Below are 19435 nucleotides of genomic sequence, written 5' to 3'. Positions count from 1 at the left end.
TTGCCTACTATGTTGTTGTGCTTTCTATGAGTGTTTGGGAAGTACCCCCGGAGATCGGTTTCACTCGTTGCGGACCACTACACCTAGGCCCGCCCGATTTTTTTAGCCGATGAAAATCCGACACCCTTGTCCCGCTCCGTGCGATGAGATAAGGTGTGGATGAAGATTTCCCCACGTAAAAAAAGTTTTTTTTCCGGTATTACCCCGCACCCTCTCCCCGGCGAGCGCGGGTGCCTATGAACGTTCCCTTCACGTAAAAAAAGAGATTTTTTTTCTTTTTTTTTTAATTTTTCCATCGAGACAACGATCTACAGTGAGATCCGTTATAACGTACCGCAGGCGTACCGAGCGAAAATTCAAAGTCGATTTTCTCGAAAACAAAGCCTCAAACGAAAAATTTGTATTCTATATTTTCGACTTCTTTTTTCGCGTAGAATCACCCCCTTTCCGCTTGTAGCACTCAACCACCCTGTATATGAAATTTTATAAACTAATTCGGAATTTCTTCTTATATTGTTCTATCTGCGCTCGTCTTAGATTAAGCATTTATGTTTTTATATGTTTGTGTCTTTACACTTTAATGTTTTTATATGCGGTGGTGTTTGGCGTAAGGTGCCAAAGAAATACTCGGCGGTGTTCAACGATATATTTATTCAACACTCTTCGCCTTCGACTCGTTTCGCATAATTCTCGGATTCCTACTTTTTCTCGCTTCTCGACTATGTTCACCTCGCTGTTAACACGACTCTCCTCACTTCGCTGTTCATTTTACCGATTCATTTCTTTTGTTGCCCTTCGGTATCCCCACTACGCGTTCGTTAAGCGGCCGCTTTCTTCCAAATATTCGACTGAAGGACCGTAGGTATATTGATGGCTCATTAGGCTGTCGGCCTTACGCTTCGGTGATGCTTTGTGTCGCGAAGCCGTCACAAAGTTTTGTCGTCGAGTGCCGTCGCATATATATGTTTATGTCTTTATGTTTACCTTATTGTTTTTATGTCTATAAGCCCAAATTTCACTTGTTATTTCCTTTATTTTGAACTTCCTGTCCTAGTATATATTTGTTGAGACAGAGCTTGTTATAAGGATACTTTGCTTGCTATGGTCGTTGGGTAAAGCCGACTGAATTTCTACGGAGATCCTCACAGGTCGCACCGTACCCTCGAATAAGGATAACGCAGGGGTAGTTATTTACAGACGGAAAATTACCAATCGTATTAACCTTTTCGTTATGGCACTCCGGCTGAACGAGCCGCCGTGCGAAAATTATGCACGGTGCGCAAGAAAGTTCGTCAAATATAAAAATCTCTACTCATAACTTCTCCAAAGATTTTGTTCTCCAACATTTTATCGTTAGACCAGTATTCGCAATATGACAATTTTTTATTTTGCGACATTGATAATCTGATGGCGAGAGAGCGATAAATTTCTGGGAGAGAAGTGTTTCAGGAATTTATCGTATGATCATCCTCGTCAACTCTACTCAGATAATCGTTTGTCGTGCCAACAGTGAAATTTATAAAGTTTTCGCAACAGAATAATTGAAAAGTTCTAAAACCGCCGCCGAATAACTAATTGATGTTTTTATTTCCGAATGCTTGCAATGAAATTTATGAATATTTGGCCGAAATAATTCGTTAGTCCATGTAATTTCTCTTGTATCTTTTCCACATTCAGTTTATTATTTGTATTACATCTTTCTCGTGCCAAATTTGAATTTATCTGGTCATCTTTTGACAGCTCCGAATAATTCCGATTTACGATAGTACGTCTTTTTCTGTTATTTGTCATCATTTTAGGGGTGGCATGAAAACTGTTCAGAAATCATTAATCCAAATAAAGGTAAACAAAGCATTCCTTTTTGTCTGTTGTTGGGAAAAAAGTAAATTTAATTATTTTGCTTCAGTAAGCACTCACTTTATTCGTACAAGTGTCTCGAGACTGATTTGGCATTTGCTTTGCTGTTACATATGAGGTGCAGTTGGATGTAAGTGCCCAAGAAATACTCTCGATGTTCAACAAAAGTTTATTCAACAATTAACAGTTAAGAATCAACAATCAACAATCACGCTTCCCGAATGTGTTTGCTTTCGCTATTACGCTAAACCCTTCGCACTTCGCTGTTCGAAACGGAACGAATCTCTTGTTTAAAACCGAACGAATTCTTATCCTTTGTTGCCCCTCGATATCCCCACTAAGCACGCGTTTGTTGGATGTCCGTGACCGCTGCCGCGTATGTATTCTTCCGAATATTCGGTGGAAGAACCGTAGGGATATCGATGGTACATTAGGCATGTCGGCCTTACGCTTTGATGGTATAGCGCTTTGTGACGCGAAGCTGTCGGAAAATTCCGTCGTCAAGTGCCGCCACACGTAGTATTGAGGTGTTCGTCCGTGAGAAACACATGATGCAAAACAAAATACTAACGCTACATGTCCAGAGTAAGATACTTGATGTGCAATAACTCCGGTCGCTTATCGTATGTACAATACGCGGCATCTTACGCAGAACGACTATAGTCGCCCATAGCAACGAAAGGGTTAAATTGACCACCACCCTTGCACAATTTAAATCGAATCTCAGTATTCATTTTACCGGCAAATAATCTTCGTTGCTGCATTCTGTCAAGCCTAGAGGTTCGAAAAATAATTAGTTAGTGTAATATTGACTAATACGTATTAACAAAATTTCAATGAAAGTACTTGGTATTAATGAGAAACTGGATCGTTTTTAACTCTTCAAATATGAACAACATCGAAACCATGTTCTACATATTCTGTTAATTTCAAACTGGTCGTGTTGTTTGTAAGTTGTACATTGATAAAGAAGAATATTTTGTAGCGTTTTCTGCATTTATTTTAATATCTTTCTGCATACAAATATGATTAAAATGGCAAACCTGTACAAGATATTTTTGTTCGTGTTGTTCGATCTGTAGTTTACTAAGAAAAAGTGAGACTTGAATAAAAATAATCTTGAATAAAAGCATATTCCAAATCTTTTGGATGTTTAAAATTGACACGAATGTCTGGAAAATAGTGAACATTCACAGTCTATTTACCAGAATCTCCTTCGATGCATGTTTCAATAGCGAATGAACTGTCACTGACATTTTTTCCTACTTAGTGTGCAATTAATTGTTTCCTCCGCCAATACAATAGAAGTAACTACGGATGTTGATACGTAGATAATTCAAGAGAAACTGGAAGTTTCCAGATTGATTTCTAACTCCGATATTTCTAACTTTTTCGATAATTAGCATATCAATACGACGTTGAATGAATTATCAACTTTCCAATAAAGGCTTCCCACGACAATCAATGTTAAAGTTCCTTCTTTATATAAATGTACGTTATTAGCTTGATGCCTATGAAATGTTGTTTCTTTCAAATATGAAGTTTGCATTTGACAGGCCAATATTACTCATCGAAATCTGTCTTATGTCGATTACTTATATTTGATAAATTGCTATGAATCACGTGCCTTTAACTTTCACGTGTCGTCCAATTTTCAGCCATCTTTTCACATTTTCAATCTCTAAAATATAAATAACTTCTTGCTACATAAGCTCCCTTGCAAAATAATTTCTATACGTAAAACTTCCCACGACAATCAATGTTAAAGTTCCTTCTTTATATAAATGTACGTTATTAGCTTGATGCCTATGAAATGTTGTTTCTTTCAAATATGAAGTTTGCATTTGACAGGCCAATATTACTCATCGAAATCTGTCTTATGTCGATTACTTATATTTGATAAATTGCTATGAATCACGTGCCTTTAACTTTCACGTGTCGTCCAATTTTCAGCCATCTTTTCACATTTTCAATCTCTAAAATATAAATAACTTCTTGCTACATAAGCTCCCTTGCAAAATAATTTCTATACGTAAAAGACGTAATTGCTTCAAAAAAAAAAAAAAAAAAAAAAAAAAAAAAAAAATAGTATTCCACGTTCATACATTTTTCTCATCGAAATACAAAGCTGCAGTAGAGTTTCACAATGAAACAATTCCAAATCCTATTGATGGTACGAACGTAATATTATCAAAATACTGTTGTTTGATCGGTCGTGTTAACCTTCGCGAACGTCGATATTCGGTGGCAGTCAGCACGCTAATGGAAATCCAAACTGCTGATTAACTTGCCGTGACACGTGCTCTAATGAGTGCGCTGTTTCGAGCAGAAGTACCGCTAAACTGGATAGTATAGTTCTCGACGATATAAGAACGACGACCTCGCTAACGAGTCGTTGTGTCGTGGCCAGTCAGCAGCTGCCACTGCCGCCGGTTCGCTTTCATAGCGTGCTCGCACGCATGCTGATTATTACCGAGCACCGTGTATACCGTCCTCGTCGTAACTCTTTTGATATCTTTGTTCTGCCTGCTACCAGTGTTTAATTTACATATCACATACACGTTTCGAAAGTGTCAGAACTAGCGATGGGATGGGAAACGCTTCGAGCCATTCATGTTGTGTATAATTCGAATTTGTCGAATCATACACAAGATGATTGAAAGTTTAAAACTCTTGAAAGTCCTCGTAACCTTTGAATCTTGCGTGTATGGTAATTCGAACTTTCTAAACTTCCTTTAATATCATATGTGGACGATACAGTTTGGGCAAAAGTAATCAAAACTTGTAAACAAAGCCTGTAAAGCGAAGTAATGATAGCTTGTAAAACTTGAATCAGGCTTTAAAAATCTACTTAAACTAAATTAAACAAGATTTGATTGAATAAATTTCTTTAAAAATTGTGTTTAATTTTATTTAAGATTCATATCACACGATGATTGTCTACATTTTACATTACAATCGAATCATCATGGACTTGTGGTATTTCCGTTCTTGTCTTATTGGCGAGATAAACATCTTTGGAAAAGTAGTTGATACTGTAATAAGGAACATCTGGAGAGTTTCCAGATTTTAATGTATCAGCTGACGAGTTAAGAACTGGTTGGCTACACGAATAAGCAACATGTTAAATACGCTTGAAGCAAGAAACAGATGTCAATATCAAAGTGCACTTTGATGATGGTTGTGACGATACTGGCGGAACACGAAAGACTCTCCATATTAGTACCACTGGTAATTGTTAAAGTTTTGACGTTGCGTTTACTACAAAGATTTGTGTTATTTCTTTTCTTTTTCTAATCTTATTGTTTTCGCTTTTAGAATAACTTCGTATAAACATGTTTCTGATGCTTTTAATAGAAAAATTTTATTCGTCAAATGTAGAATATATAAACAGAATTTTTAATCATTTATTAGATTATAGAAAATTTCTTATTTGTTATTTACTGTCTTTGTTCTCTGCGAAAGTAGATGATGCTAAATACATTTTGAAATTGAAATTTTTAGGAAATGCACGTCCTCGTATCTCGCACTGAAACACTTACAGTAGTATTTTACATACGAAGATTCTCACTTTTATAATAACTTTAACAAATTGGTAAAAAATATTTTCGCGCAGGAAGTTTACATATATGTGTAGCCTTTTATTAATTTGATTTAATTTTACATGTATCCTTCAGAAATATTATAGTGTGTGTACGTGCTTTTGACATATCAAATACTTTTAAAAAGTGTATTCTTCTATATATCGGTTTAATTATTTGCACCGATTTAACGATATAATTTGAAGTTAGGTTTAAAAAATGGAAAAATCTTTATATTTGAAAACATCGAGCTTGTGACTAAAATACCTTTTCTTTCCTTAGTAATGAAATTAAATATATATAAATAATAACACAGACTCTTCCAAGGGGTTCTCTTAACCCCTTAACCGATTTACGTTCGAGAATTTTGGGCCGAAAACGTAAACAAGCTATTATACAGAGTGGTTGGCAACTGGTGGTACAAGCGGAAAGGGGGTGATTCTACGCGAAAAAAGAAGTCGAAAATATAGAATAAAAATTTTTTTTTTAATTTTTTCATCGAGACTACGATCTACAGTAAGATCTGTTATAACGAGACGCGTGATAAAGTGCATGCGTACCGAGCGAAAATTCAAAGTCGATTTTCTCGAAGACAAAGCCTCAAACGAAAAATTTTTATTCTATATTTTCGACTTCTTTTTTCGCGTAGAATCACCCCCTTTCCGCTTGTACCACCAGTTGCCAACCACTCTGTATAATAGCTTGTTTACGTTTTCGGCCCAAAATTCTCGAACGTAAATCGTAGGTTGAGAAGTTAATGAGCGATTTAGAAGATAATTTACATATCTGAATAACAAGATGATAGAAATCTCCATATGAAAGTATTCTTTCTATTAATTCACATATATTATTGTAATTCAAACTATGTAAATTTTCTAATGAAATTAAAATGAACTTGAATTCTGATTGAATTTTAACCAATAATCTATGTCAATTTAATAGTCACTTCTAATAGAATTGTCATTTATCGAAGCATTCGTGCCATTGTGTGCGATAGGACATATTTTGCTACTGCAAAATCTATAACATAATTTATTCGAACAGTAGGGTAATAGAAATTTCTGTATGTGAAGCACACAAACAGCAAATTGCAAGGTAATTTGCGAATTGATTGAATTGAATTTCAATTGAATTCCGTTTCATAATGTAAATCGATCTAACATAATTATCATACATTAAAACCTTTGTTGAATTTTATATGATAAAGTAAATAATCCTGCTGTATAATTTATTAGAATGTATAATGTAACTCAGTTAAAAAAAATAGGATAACAGGAAATGTGAAAAACAGATTTGCACTTATTTGACTTTAATTGAATTTTCAATACAACTATATTTACAAGTGAAATCGATTGAATTTAATTTTAATGAATGTCATTCAATCATCTATTGAATTTTGTAAGACTCATCGGTACATTCGAAGAATAAGGTAATAGAAATTTCTATGAGAGGCAAATCTATTTGGGTCAAACTGAATTCTTTAATAGGACCATAATTGATTGATACATTCATTGAACGTTATATACAATGAGACAAACTCTGTTAGTGTATAATTTATAATATACTGTATCTGAATAATAGAATACAAATTTATTTTATACGAAGAATAGATCCATTGTTTTATACCGAATTTTCAGTACAGCTAAATTAGCAAGTGAGATTGAGCGAATTGCATTTCAATTGAACTTCATTCAGTAGCCTAAATCAATGTATGGTATGTACATAATAGACACTTTTGATAGAATCATCTCATTCATTGGGAAGTCCATTCAATTGATTCACAAACATTACGAGTACATCCTATTTTACGCCTTTGTAATTTCTTCTATCTTTATAGTAGAACGTAGAACCTTGATTATTATTATTCGAATCAATTAGTTAAAAAATAAACACGTATTTGCGATTACTTTGTAATTATGTAGACTAAATATCATCTGTTGATAATAATTTATTTCATCTTGATACATTTTTGACGAAACAATTTTCTACCCTAGTAGAATTCTAAGCTAATTTTTTTCAAATTTTTGAAACCCAATGGAACACATGCTTTTAGATAAAAAGCTTTTAAATACCAATTTATGCTGTAATTCCTTTCTTTCGTCTTTCAATCTGTTTCTTTTATTTTCTTATTTTGTCGAGTTACAACTTGTATTTTCGACCAATCGCGGGGAGACGAACTCACGAGGAGGGACGTCAACGGGAAAATTTAATATATGCCGTACGACACCATCTGTGTTTTTTCGACCAATCGCGGGGAGACGAACTCCCGTGGAGGGACGTCAACGGGAGTCGTAAATTCCCGTTACGATTATAGCAATCGACACCACCAGTTGATCGATCCCCTGATTTCCGTTAAGATAATAGGAGTGGTTGAATTAGTATAACACTGTGATTCACAGAATTATAAGGTTTTATTTTCAACACTTAAGTTACACTGTTGAGTAGATATAATTCCTAGATGACAACTTCTCGCCCGAAGGTACGATAGATATGCACGTCAGAGCAAGGCTCTTTTAATCGAACTTCGTATGTCAATGGACGTAGCACTAGAGGATACTTAGTAGAGGAAGTGAGTGCTCGTGCTTAGGCGTTAGATTTGGACTTGGTTGGTGAGTTTTCTCGCGGTATAGAAGAAGTAGTTGACTCTTCCAACGGTGTAGAAGAAGTTTGACTTGACTCTCCTGAGGTCGTAGAAGCAGTAAGTTACAGGGACGATGCTGGGTCGTAGGAAAGCTCGTGATAGGTGTGTCTAGCGCACGGGACCATCGGATTTGTTCGGGACGACTGTGGCTAAGAGATCCAGGGAAATAGGCTTCGTTGTTAATTAGTTAAACGAAGGTTGGTGGATTAGGAAGGGTCTTAGCTGCCCTCGATAGAAAGTTGTTATTAGGAAGCATCGTACGCGGGAAAATCCAACTTTCCTTTGTCAAGCCGTAGTAAACAATATTTTTTAGAAGGTGATTTAGAAAAGATATTTGTTCGGTCTGCAGGACCTTAGCAAGCAAATTAATGGGATTTACGACGGAGCTTAAAGTTATTGAGGATACGCCGTAAGTAGGAGCGGACGTCTGGTGTCCGTCTGGCCCGCGGTGTATGGACCTGGTCCAGGGAGAGAGTCGCCCGGCGTAACACAACTATTTTGTTGAACTCTTCAATTCAACAACATGACCTTCTTTTTGTCTTTCAATACCAGTTAATTGATTCGTGTTATTTAGTTGACACGCCAGTGTCTAACGATGAACCGAATACGATAACGCGATTGAACAATAAGACGCTGATATACACAGAGAGTGCAATATTGTTCGGTTAATCGAAAGTTTGTTGTAGTTTTAAAATATTACCAAATGACTTCCAACACTTTCCTTAGCATTATTTATATAAAATAACTTGCAGGTTCATCCACGATCGATACTCTCAACTTCCATGCTTTTTCATCAGACCTGGCGTCTCCTTAATCACGTTAACTGATTCACATCGATCAAAAATTCCTGACAGTAACTGCTCTCTATTGTTTCGCCGGCATTATTACCTGCTTTTCTAAAATATCACGCTTAATGTATGTAAATATCAAAGGAAAAGAATCTGATAATCGTGCCTCATGCAATTGTAAGTAGAAGCAGTTAACATCTAACGATATTCGATTCCCACGCAATAATTTGTGGCCGAGGAAAAGGAATAGATTTTTTTGCATATCAGTGTTTCCGTTAGGTTGTAAACGATGCTTGTGTCTGATTAAATTTAAATAAACTGTTAACTTTGGAATATATTTCGTTGGTTTTCTTTTAGGTGTTGCGATTTGAATGTTACTTTGAAGTTCTGCGTTTAGTATGTCAGTTACTAAGATGTGGATCAAAATGATAATGGTGATTCGAGAAACTTTGAAACCTATTACCTTGTGCAATAAGGATAGAAATTAAATAAATTTCGTATATCGCAACGCAAACTGAACTATGAAAATTGCAAAGTTAAGCGTTATCGATCGTCACGTAGGCCCATACCAATAATCCCAAATAGGTATTTTATTGCTTAATTTTCTTCAGTTCTGTACGTATTCCTAGGTAGTCGTGTATTAGTATTAGATAAAAAAGTACGAACCTATCTACACAGTTAATAAAAATATAATTAAATTAAGAATATAAATCCCGTATTTTTTAATACATATTCCACGTTTATTTCTCTTATCTACGATCTAGATCTATGTCTAGATCGTCTAGATCTACGATTTCTTCTATGTATCTTTTATACAGGGTGGTTGGTAACTGGTGGTACAAGGGGAAAGGGAGTGATTCTACGCGAAAAAAGAAGTCGAAAATATAGAATAAAAATTTTTTTTATTTTTTTATATTATTTTTTTTTTATTTTTCCATCGAGACAACGATCTACAGTGAGATCCGTTATAACGTACCGCACGCGTACAGAACGGTACCGAGCGAAAATTCAAAGTCGATTTTCTCGAAAACAAAGCCTCAAATCACCTTGTATATATGGTTTGATATGTTTGGTGTACCGCAATAATATAGGTTAAATTATATAAAACATATCTGTTTCATCTAAGAATAACTTACGTATAATTGTATGAACATATATAAAATATTTACCTTAAATAAATCAATGGTCGATCAAGAGTTACTTCTTTTGTATTTCTACATTCTCTTCTACCGAAATTTAACAGATTAACTTTGTAATTCTTTTTTAGCATTCATTACTAACTGATATATATCCACATTGTAGGCAACCTTCAACACGACACACTAACCATGTGCGTATCCACAGAACGACTGTGCGGTGCCTCGTGTCGGTCAACCGCTATTATTTAGAATTGCTTACAGTACTGCTCGTTGATTGGCTACAATTCAGCAGTACAACATGGTACCTGCGCACATCCTTGCGCGATTATATAAGAATATAAATGTATAATATTTGTACTTTAAGAGTGATTAATAGATATCATTGTATGTACAATTTTGTAGAGTACAATTAGATATGTAAGTACAATTTTAACAAGCCGTCTTAACAAGATCTTTATGAACACATCATACATCAAATGTGATACATGCAAAGTATGTATAACATTTAAGATACATGTATGTATGTATAGTGAAAAACAAAACTGTTCGTACAGTTGGAATGTAAAAATAAAAAGAGCAATATTTCCTACATTATTCAAGTATATGTACACCATAAGAGACATTTATATAAATAATGTAATTGTATAATAAATGTATACAAACATTGACATTATTCATTGTTAAGGAAAAATCGATATAAATGTCCTTTATATTGTCGCTAGTAATGATCGAGTTTATTTGTTGACCAGTGACTCATCGGCTTATTCTGTTTTTGCCGAGCACCCGCGTTTTTGTGTCTTGGCGCCAAACTCAACCTAGGCAGTTTTTGCTTTATCTTGGTCTAGGCTTTAGAACACGGACTTACTCATACAAGAGCCCTGACCCGAGATGGTCACCTAAACCTCAAAATATGGAATAATAGAAAATATAGAATATATAGAATAGAAAATATAGAATAAAAATTTTTCGTTTGAGGCTTTGTTTACGAGAAAATCGACTTTGAATTTCCGTTCTGTACGCGTGCGGTACGTTATAACGGATCTCACTGTAGATCGTTGCCTCGATGGAAAAATAACGAGACGTGATAAAGTGCACGCGCACCGAGAGAAAATTCAAAGTCGATTTTCTCGAAAACAAAGCCTCGAACGAAAAATTTGTATTCTATATTTTCGACTTCTTTTTTCGCGTAGAATCACCCCCTTCCCGCTTGTACCACCAGTTACCAACCACCCTGTATAACTTCTTCGACACAAAGTTGCCTATTTTTTCATATTTCCTTTGTTTTACTTTGTATAAATATATTGAAAATTATTCTAACAATCTCGTTTACTACTACAATAGAATATAATTTCGTTCCCCAATCTGCAAGAATTTCAAATTTTTTAATTTAAAAAATCACGTTAAGCTTTTCGAGACTATGTAATGGTACGATAAATCCCAAAGTAACTTTTCGACAGACCGCTTGATCGTTATAATTTTTCTGACATCACCAAGATACGTAGTTCTCATGATAAATGGGAGCAAATATTCTATTTTGAAAATTACGAAATCTATTCCTTTTCTCAAACGTCGGTGAATCAATATCCTTATATTATTATACATATTGTTATTGCCACTTCTGAAACGAAAAATCCGCCTCGAAAGGGTTAAATCAGAATCTTAATGCAACGTCAAATTTTATATAAAAAATAATATTAAAATAACGTTAAAGTATTAATTAACCGTTCGAGTCCCAAGCAGCGCGATTGTCACGTAAGAGACACAAGAAATCACGAAAATGATAGATCGCCGGTGATCTCGCGTCGCAGTTCGAACGGTTTACAAATAAGGCGAAGAAATTGAACTTTGTATGTGGTAGTAGAATTTATTATACAAATCCAACAGAGTGACGGTTCAAAGTTTTACAACAGACTGATTCGAGCGCTTATTTTGAAGAGTTTTTATACCGAGGTTTTAATCCCTCTAGAGGGATTGTCATCTGGTGTATATCAGAGGCGCCTATTCCGTTACTATTCGATTATTGTTTCGATGGCTGTGGTATGCAGGATGTCTAACCTCTATCCTATTACTGTTTCCGAGCATGTGACCCTTCTTGAGCGTGTGACACGATCGTGCTGTTTAGATTTCGTGACGAAAAGTCCCAGTAGATTCGAACGCTACGGACGACTGACGGTATTTTCTATTTCATTGTTATTTTCTTTACTTACGTACAAATTATACTCATCTATAACAAGTATTAACGTATTATAAATAATTAGCCATGTTACTGTGTCACGCCAGAAAAATTACTGAAAATTCTCAACACGAGAATTGATTGTAATTTTAATAAATAATAAAAAAAAAAAATTGTTATTTTCTCGATCATTTTATTGAACAAAACTTGAAACATTTATAAACTAATAGTACGTATATATAATAGTATAGATGTATCTCAGAAAGTACCAAATATGACGAGCGCTATTGCGCCGCTTGTTTCTCTTCGCAATCGATTAAGACAAACACTGTCACGCTGTTGGGGATTTTCGACGTTCAGAAGTTCAAGCTTAAATCCAGCTATAAATAACATACATTAGGCCAATATTCCAATTAATCAGCAGAAGATAGCACGCGATCGTCAAATTTTCGATTGAAAATCGATGTATCCTAGTGAAAGGGTTAAAAGTTGCCTACGATGGCTCGTTACATTGTAACACGCACCCGTTAGCTGCACGCGCTTCACCATTAGCCGTTCTGCAACGCTTTGATGCGTAGTTTTCGTCGAAAATGAAAGATTACACGCGCGATACGATATCTGTAACGCACCACGAGTGTCTGCGTTTCGTCCAAACCTCTCTCGACAAGTGGAATCAAATATGATGATACAAATCGATTTCGTTCACAGGCGATTACGTAAGTAACTTCTATGTCGCTGTAGGCTACGCTGCGTGTCCTAATTTGGCGCTTTCGGGCGGAACCTCTTCAGCCAGTCTGAAACGATCTCGAAGGAAATAGCTCGAGGCAATTTCCTCCGTACAACTCTGATTCGAGAAACATTTTCAATTAGTGGTTTATGAATATCTATCTCTCCATCTTAATTAGGAAAATAAACAGCACTTTGTGGATTTTAACTACCAATCAGATGCTATTTATCTTATTTCATGGCGCTTACCAATTTTCATCTATTTCTTCTATTTCTATTTCTTCAATTTTTTTCTATTTCAAAATTTCTAATTTTCAAGCGTTTCATTTCGAATGAATTTCAATGGTTGTTCAAGTGTCTGCAAGTACGCGGACACAAGAGCATCGGATTTTTAGTTAGTTTTGTATTTAATATTGCGTTTGGATTAGGATGTTTTTCGATAATTGAATTGCTTGGGCGATTAAATTTAATCGAAAATTTCAGCTATATATATTCTAGCTAACTTTTCAGATCTACTTAAATTTTTGTAAATATTCTTAACTTAAGAACGTACGTATGCAGTGGCTACAAAAAGTATTTGTACAACACTGCAGTTATTTTTTGCATTCGTATATTAATTAATTACATTCAATTATATTAAATCTCGTATCATTTAATAGTATTATTTTTTATTATTATTTATTTAGTCCGTGCCTTTCGGCTTTGGACGACTTCCAGATTACATCTCTTACATTGTCTTTACTTATATTTAACGCTCATTTAATAGTACTTACTGTCATATAATTATATCTTCGTATGACGAATAGATTGTATGTCAGAAAATTGATCACACATTCTATTCAAAGAGGCAAACAGGCTTAGAGGAGAAGTTGTATGTAATTATAATCTGTAAGTTCATACTTTATGGTTACAAGTTTCACTGACCTACAATCATATACAGGGTGGTTGGTAACTGGTGGTACAAGGTAACTTGTGGTACAAGCGGAAAGGGGGTAATTCTACGCGAAAAAAGAAGCCGAAAGTATAGAATAAAAATTTTTCGTTTGAGGCTTTGTTTTCGAGAAAATCGACTTGAAATTTTCGCTCGGTACGCAAAAAAAAAGATTAAAAAAAATTTGTATTCTATATTTTCGACTTCTTTTTTCGCGTAGAATCACTCTGAGATCCGTTATAACGTACCGCACGCGTACCGAACGAAAATTCAAAGTCGATTTTCTCGAAAACAAAGCCTCGAACGAAAAATTTTTATTCTATATTTTCGACTTCTTTTTTCGTCTAGAATCACCCCCTTTCCGCTTGTACCACCAGTTACCAACCACCTTGTAGAATGACGTATGCATCTTAAAACGAAGTAATCTCAAGTCTCGTCTTATCGACATGTTAAGAAGCGAAGCTACAAATGACCTTCCGCGATAAATCGTTAATCCGATTTTAATAATGGCTGCCGCCCTACATATTAACATTAAATATAACGTCTAGCGTCAGAAAGCAAGATGACCTTGAATTCTCTTTAACGCCTCCACCATCATTTTTTAATCCCTTCGACCTTCTCCAATTTCCAATATGTGTGTCTTTTTCTTTACCTTCGTTCATTCCAAAATTATACCAACACAATAATAATAGCAACGATTACAATAATAATAGCAAAAAAAACTCACCGAGAATGAATGCTGTAAGTCAATTGACCACTATTTTTCACAAGGTCGTACACTCTGTTTGTTACTGTACGAAATTCATTATATTTTCACAAGTCGCGAAAACGTGTGATCGTAAAGAATAAAGTTATTAATTTAATTAGCCACGATATTAGAAGAACGATACTTGTAGGAATCAAAATACTCGACTAAATTCGAATTCTCTAAATATTATTTTACAGCACAGAGGTAGAATCTGAATTTTTTAGTGAATCAGAACTTTGAATAACTGAAATAGACGAGAGTATAAAGTAAACGAAAGGATAGAAAATGAATTACACATTTTACGATAATTTATAAAATAAGCGGAATAGTGGCGATTTGCACATGGCGCGAGGTTAATGCGAATTTACTTAATATTTTGAAACAACGAGAATTATCTATGTATATATGTATATTTTTCTAACAGTACTGCAACGAATGTTTATACATACCATTCGTTTTGGTAACATTTACTCGAACCAAAGGTTGAATCATCGTCGGAGCATTGCGCGTATTTCAACGTGTTTTCTCTCGTTGCAAGATGATACTCCATGGTTCTGGCGAAACGCAATAGTTGACTGTCTTAAGAGATGTGTAACACCTGATCTTCTGACCAACCTTGGTACATTCGTAACGATCGATCTACTTTTTCTTGAAATATACAATAAACTAGATAACGAATATCTAAATGTGGATGAAACGCAGGAAAAGACAATACTTTCACGAGCTTCCTCTCGTCATGGCTATCACGGCTACCGTTACTCCGATTTTAGACCGAAATTTGTCGCAATTTTACTATCAGATATCTCTCGATTGGCAGGAAAAATAAATTAAAACGTTTAAATCAACTAAATTAAATGAAAATACATTGAATCAACGTCCGCACATTTATATTTGTATTTCTATATTTTTCTTGTACTAGGCGAATACAAGAGTCCCTGGTGTTAGAAAAAATATAAGGAATATTTCTTAATATCTTCGTTTATGCGCTACAGTGATTCACAAAAGTATTCGAACATTTATCACAGAAAAGTTCTATGAATGTGTTATGCGCGTCGTACGAAACATTTCCACATTTGCGTTGTAACGAGATACGAAATAGAATGTAGAAAATGCGCGTAAAGTGGGAAAATATGTAAACTGTCTAAAAAATGAGATACTCGTGTAAATTTCACTTGCGTAGTTATATTCATATACAAGAATTGAGAATTGTCTAGAATCGTATTCCTCGAATTTCATTCCAAAATTCCATTCCCGGAATGAACTCGAATCAACGGATAAATTTTTGTCCATCTACCACGAAACCTACTAATATATATGCGTACGCAAAACACGGCGCGATTTATTTGGGGCGGTTTACAACACGTTGGATTGTTTAGACTGTCCGGATGTTTTATGCGTACGATGCACCATCCGCGATGCATTATCGTGTGTAATGCACGAACGCATAAACACACTCGTCGATGGTTAATGCCCTAAAAGGGCTGAAAGAGACGCTGAATTCTTCTTGGAACATAGAAAACGGAGAAAATCGGAAGCCTGTCATCGAGACATAATCAAGACTGTCTGCTTTATTGTAAAATCTAAAATGTTATGTATTTGTGACCAAGAAGTTGTATTAAGAACCTAGTAACGGAGAATGCAAGAAAAGAAAATCAATTCAATTAAATTTGATCAAATATGAATATAAATTTGTAATTAACAATCGATTATTCTCAAACACATTTATCATTACCAAACTGGGAATATTTCTGCAATTTCATATTCTGATCCTCTACAACCGCTAGAAAATTGCTTATTAGTTCCTTTTCGCAGAGCGAAATAATTTCTCCTTTTTACGTCGTCTCGGCTGTTTTCACTGCTGAGCCAGCGCATGGTTGTTAAGAACTCATAAAATTGAATGACTCTCTAACTGCAGTTTATTTTTCCAATTTATTCGTCTTATCTTGAACTCTGATTGTTTGCGATAATAAAACTCAGCTCTGTACACTTCGTGAAACGCTGTTTGATATTTTCAAGTAAATTTTGCAGTTTCTTCTATAATCAGTATTGCAACACAGTATTGCAATATTCTATTTACACGTTTAGCATCTTATTTAACGTTTTATTTACTATTACAGTCTATATATTTATCATCTTTCATCGGTATTAAATAGATCCAACACAAATTCAAAGAAATCATTCTCGAGCCGGGATCTACGAAACTTCAGTTATTTTTATTTTTCTTCTTTTGGTAATAATTTGAAGAGCCTGACAATGACAAATGACAAAGGAGGAGAATAATTCTATATTTTGTATTATATTCTCAAATCTTTCTCGATAGAGGAAAACCAGACTTATCGTAAAAATAAAAGCGATGTGGAAAGTTATATAATTACTTTACTAGCTTAGATATCAAGGGAAGAGAAACTCTCTTTTCCTCTCGGAAACGAAACATTCACCGTTGCGTTTCTCGGTTCAAAACCTAACAATGTTCATTAAAATTATTTCCAGTTGCTTTCACGCCTCTGTTACTTTGCATTTCGACAGTGTCAGATTATTCGCGACAAACTTACCGATCTACTTACTTAATCAGCCGCAAAGATTTCCTAGCTAATAGGTGCATATCGCTAGATCTCTTTCTCGATCGTCTTGTTTATTCTTTCCCGTTCCACTAGATCGACGTCAACGATTTCACGACCACTGAATTTTTCTTGTCGAACAGATCAGCAGATTGAAAACATGATCGATCGACGAGTAACCCTCTTCTACACCTCATGTACGAGTACAATACGGGTTAGAAGTTTCGTATCGATACATCGTATTATAGAAGCTGAGAAGCTAGAACAGAAGTCAGTATTAGTGTTAATCATATTGGAATAAATACTCTGCTACTTCAAAAAATTCTTCCATAAAAGAAACCTGATAAAGTAAAAAGATATTAATAATGGTATTTTAAATTTTATTAAATTAAATAAATTAGATAAATATTAATAATATTATAAATTATAATTACAACAATATAAAATTACTATAATTTATAAATAAATTAAATATTAAAAAATTATTATAATTATAATATTATAAAAAATATTAATAAATATTAAATAAATTAGATAAATTTTAAAGCAATGTGCATAATTTATTAGAGCCACAGGAGAGATAATATGTTGTTTTTCAAGTAAACAATACATAATAATAAAGATAAGATAATGTCAAGCGAAAATAGTTTTATACAAGCGATGAAACTTAAAAGTCTACTTCACGATGGTATTTAATCAAACAATAGAGTTTCTTTTGTGTTGATTCTTGTAAAGAATCCAAGATCTCGATCAGAGATGCAGTGTTCTTTATTGATTTAAACAGTTTTAACAATTATACATTACTACATGCAATGGATATCACTGCATTAATCTGTGCAGTTATTAAGCATTTCAATTTACCGTCACGAAAACTATTATTCATATACGTGTCAACACGTATGTACACAAAGATAGATATCGTTATCATCCGATATCATAGTATGATATTATCGATGAACAGTGAACACTTACTGCGTTATCTTGTCATTACGTTTACTCCTTCCAAATTTCGCATCATCAAACAGGAAATCCTCGATAATTACCTGTTTCGCGATATTTGATACTCGTGCGTACGCGGAAATTTCACACTGCGGATGAACCGCGTACGAAACTGTGTCTCCATAGAGATGTTGTAACGACTGCTCTTTCACGGTTCGTTGTTTCCTGTTGCGTTAATTAACGTGAAATCTTATACGATCACGGTGTCGACACGCGTGTTAAGCATCCGTTGTATTATTTAATTCCTCCTCGTGAAAAAAGCGGACTTCTTTAACGCAGTATTGACGTCACGATTCTTTATTTACACTGATTAACTTGATGGGTGTAGAAGTAAAGTGGAGAAATAACATACGAATCTTATTTATCCGTATGGAATGATAAATTAACAGTGTTTCGTAGAAACACGGTAGAATCTCGATTGAAAAAGCTTTGGACATTAATTAATGGAGCATTTAGGGATGACAAATGGATGGTGTAAAAGCAACTGAAGAACAAAAATCAGAATCGAAAGAAATTGTTAAGAAATCATCTGACCGTACCAACGATTCAGTAATTTTCTGACGAGCCTTACGATCGTGTCAATAAACTTTTCTCATGGTCCAGCCAGATTTAAATAGCGTTAAAAGCTATAAGAGCGGTGTATGGATGGATGGTTCTGTATAAAAGGCGAGATAAAATGGTTTGTTTAGACGATCATCGAGATCGAGAGCGTGTATGCAAGGCGTTAAATCTTTTAATCCGGCAGGATGCGTGTTAACTGTCTCGCACAGAGCCGGCAGACACGTTCGTGACGTTGAATGCGGGGATCATTGACCAACCTAGAGAACGTTTTGCATGTTACATATAGCAAATATCGATAACTTGTTATCGCGACATTTGGGGCTGACGGTAACGGTAGTATTTGGCGAACGTTGCATCGTCGAACCAACTTCGTTCTATTTCACTAACCGTACTATTGGGTTGGCAACTAAGTGATCGTATTAAGTAATGATTTTGTCATTAGGTGGTATTGATAAAATCCGCAATCATTTAGTTGCCAACCCAATACATTTAATTATCGCGATTGTTGTAATTTGAGTTCATGCTTCGAAAGAGGCTTTGTTTTCGAGAAAATCGACTTTGAATTTCCGCTCGGTACGCGTGTGGTACGTTATAACGGATCTCACTGTAGATCGTAGTCATAACTTACTTAAATTACTTAAGTGTAGCTATAGTAAAAGTCTGGATTAGGGTATTGGAGTTTTCCCTAATATTCCAAAAGGGAGGCCCCGAGGTCCTTTTATCTCCGACATAT

At 34.8% G+C, this 19435-nt stretch overlaps 1 protein-coding gene and 1 long non-coding RNA gene across 4 annotated transcripts in view; one reads left to right on the top strand and one right to left on the bottom strand.

Moving 5' to 3' along the window:
- The window catches only part of LOC100748054 (GRAM domain-containing protein 2B), an 89745-nt gene that overhangs the window by 43377 nt on the left and 26933 nt on the right, over window positions 1-19435 (top strand). The window lies entirely within an intron of this gene.
- Window positions 14560-18403, bottom strand: LOC117151882. The gene is made up of 2 exons (XR_004462037.1): window positions 18186-18403; window positions 14560-17401 (listed from the first exon to the last, which is right to left on the bottom strand). It is a non-coding gene; the product is annotated as an uncharacterized LOC117151882 (long non-coding RNA).

The sequence above is a fragment of the Bombus impatiens genome, unplaced genomic scaffold (genome assembly GCF_000188095.3).
Source record: "Bombus impatiens unplaced genomic scaffold, BIMP_2.2 scf_0503, whole genome shotgun sequence".
NCBI lineage: Eukaryota > Metazoa > Arthropoda > Insecta > Hymenoptera > Apidae > Bombus > Bombus impatiens.
The sequence above is the reverse complement of the archived record's forward strand: the minus strand, read 5'-3'. Positions and strand labels throughout refer to the sequence as shown.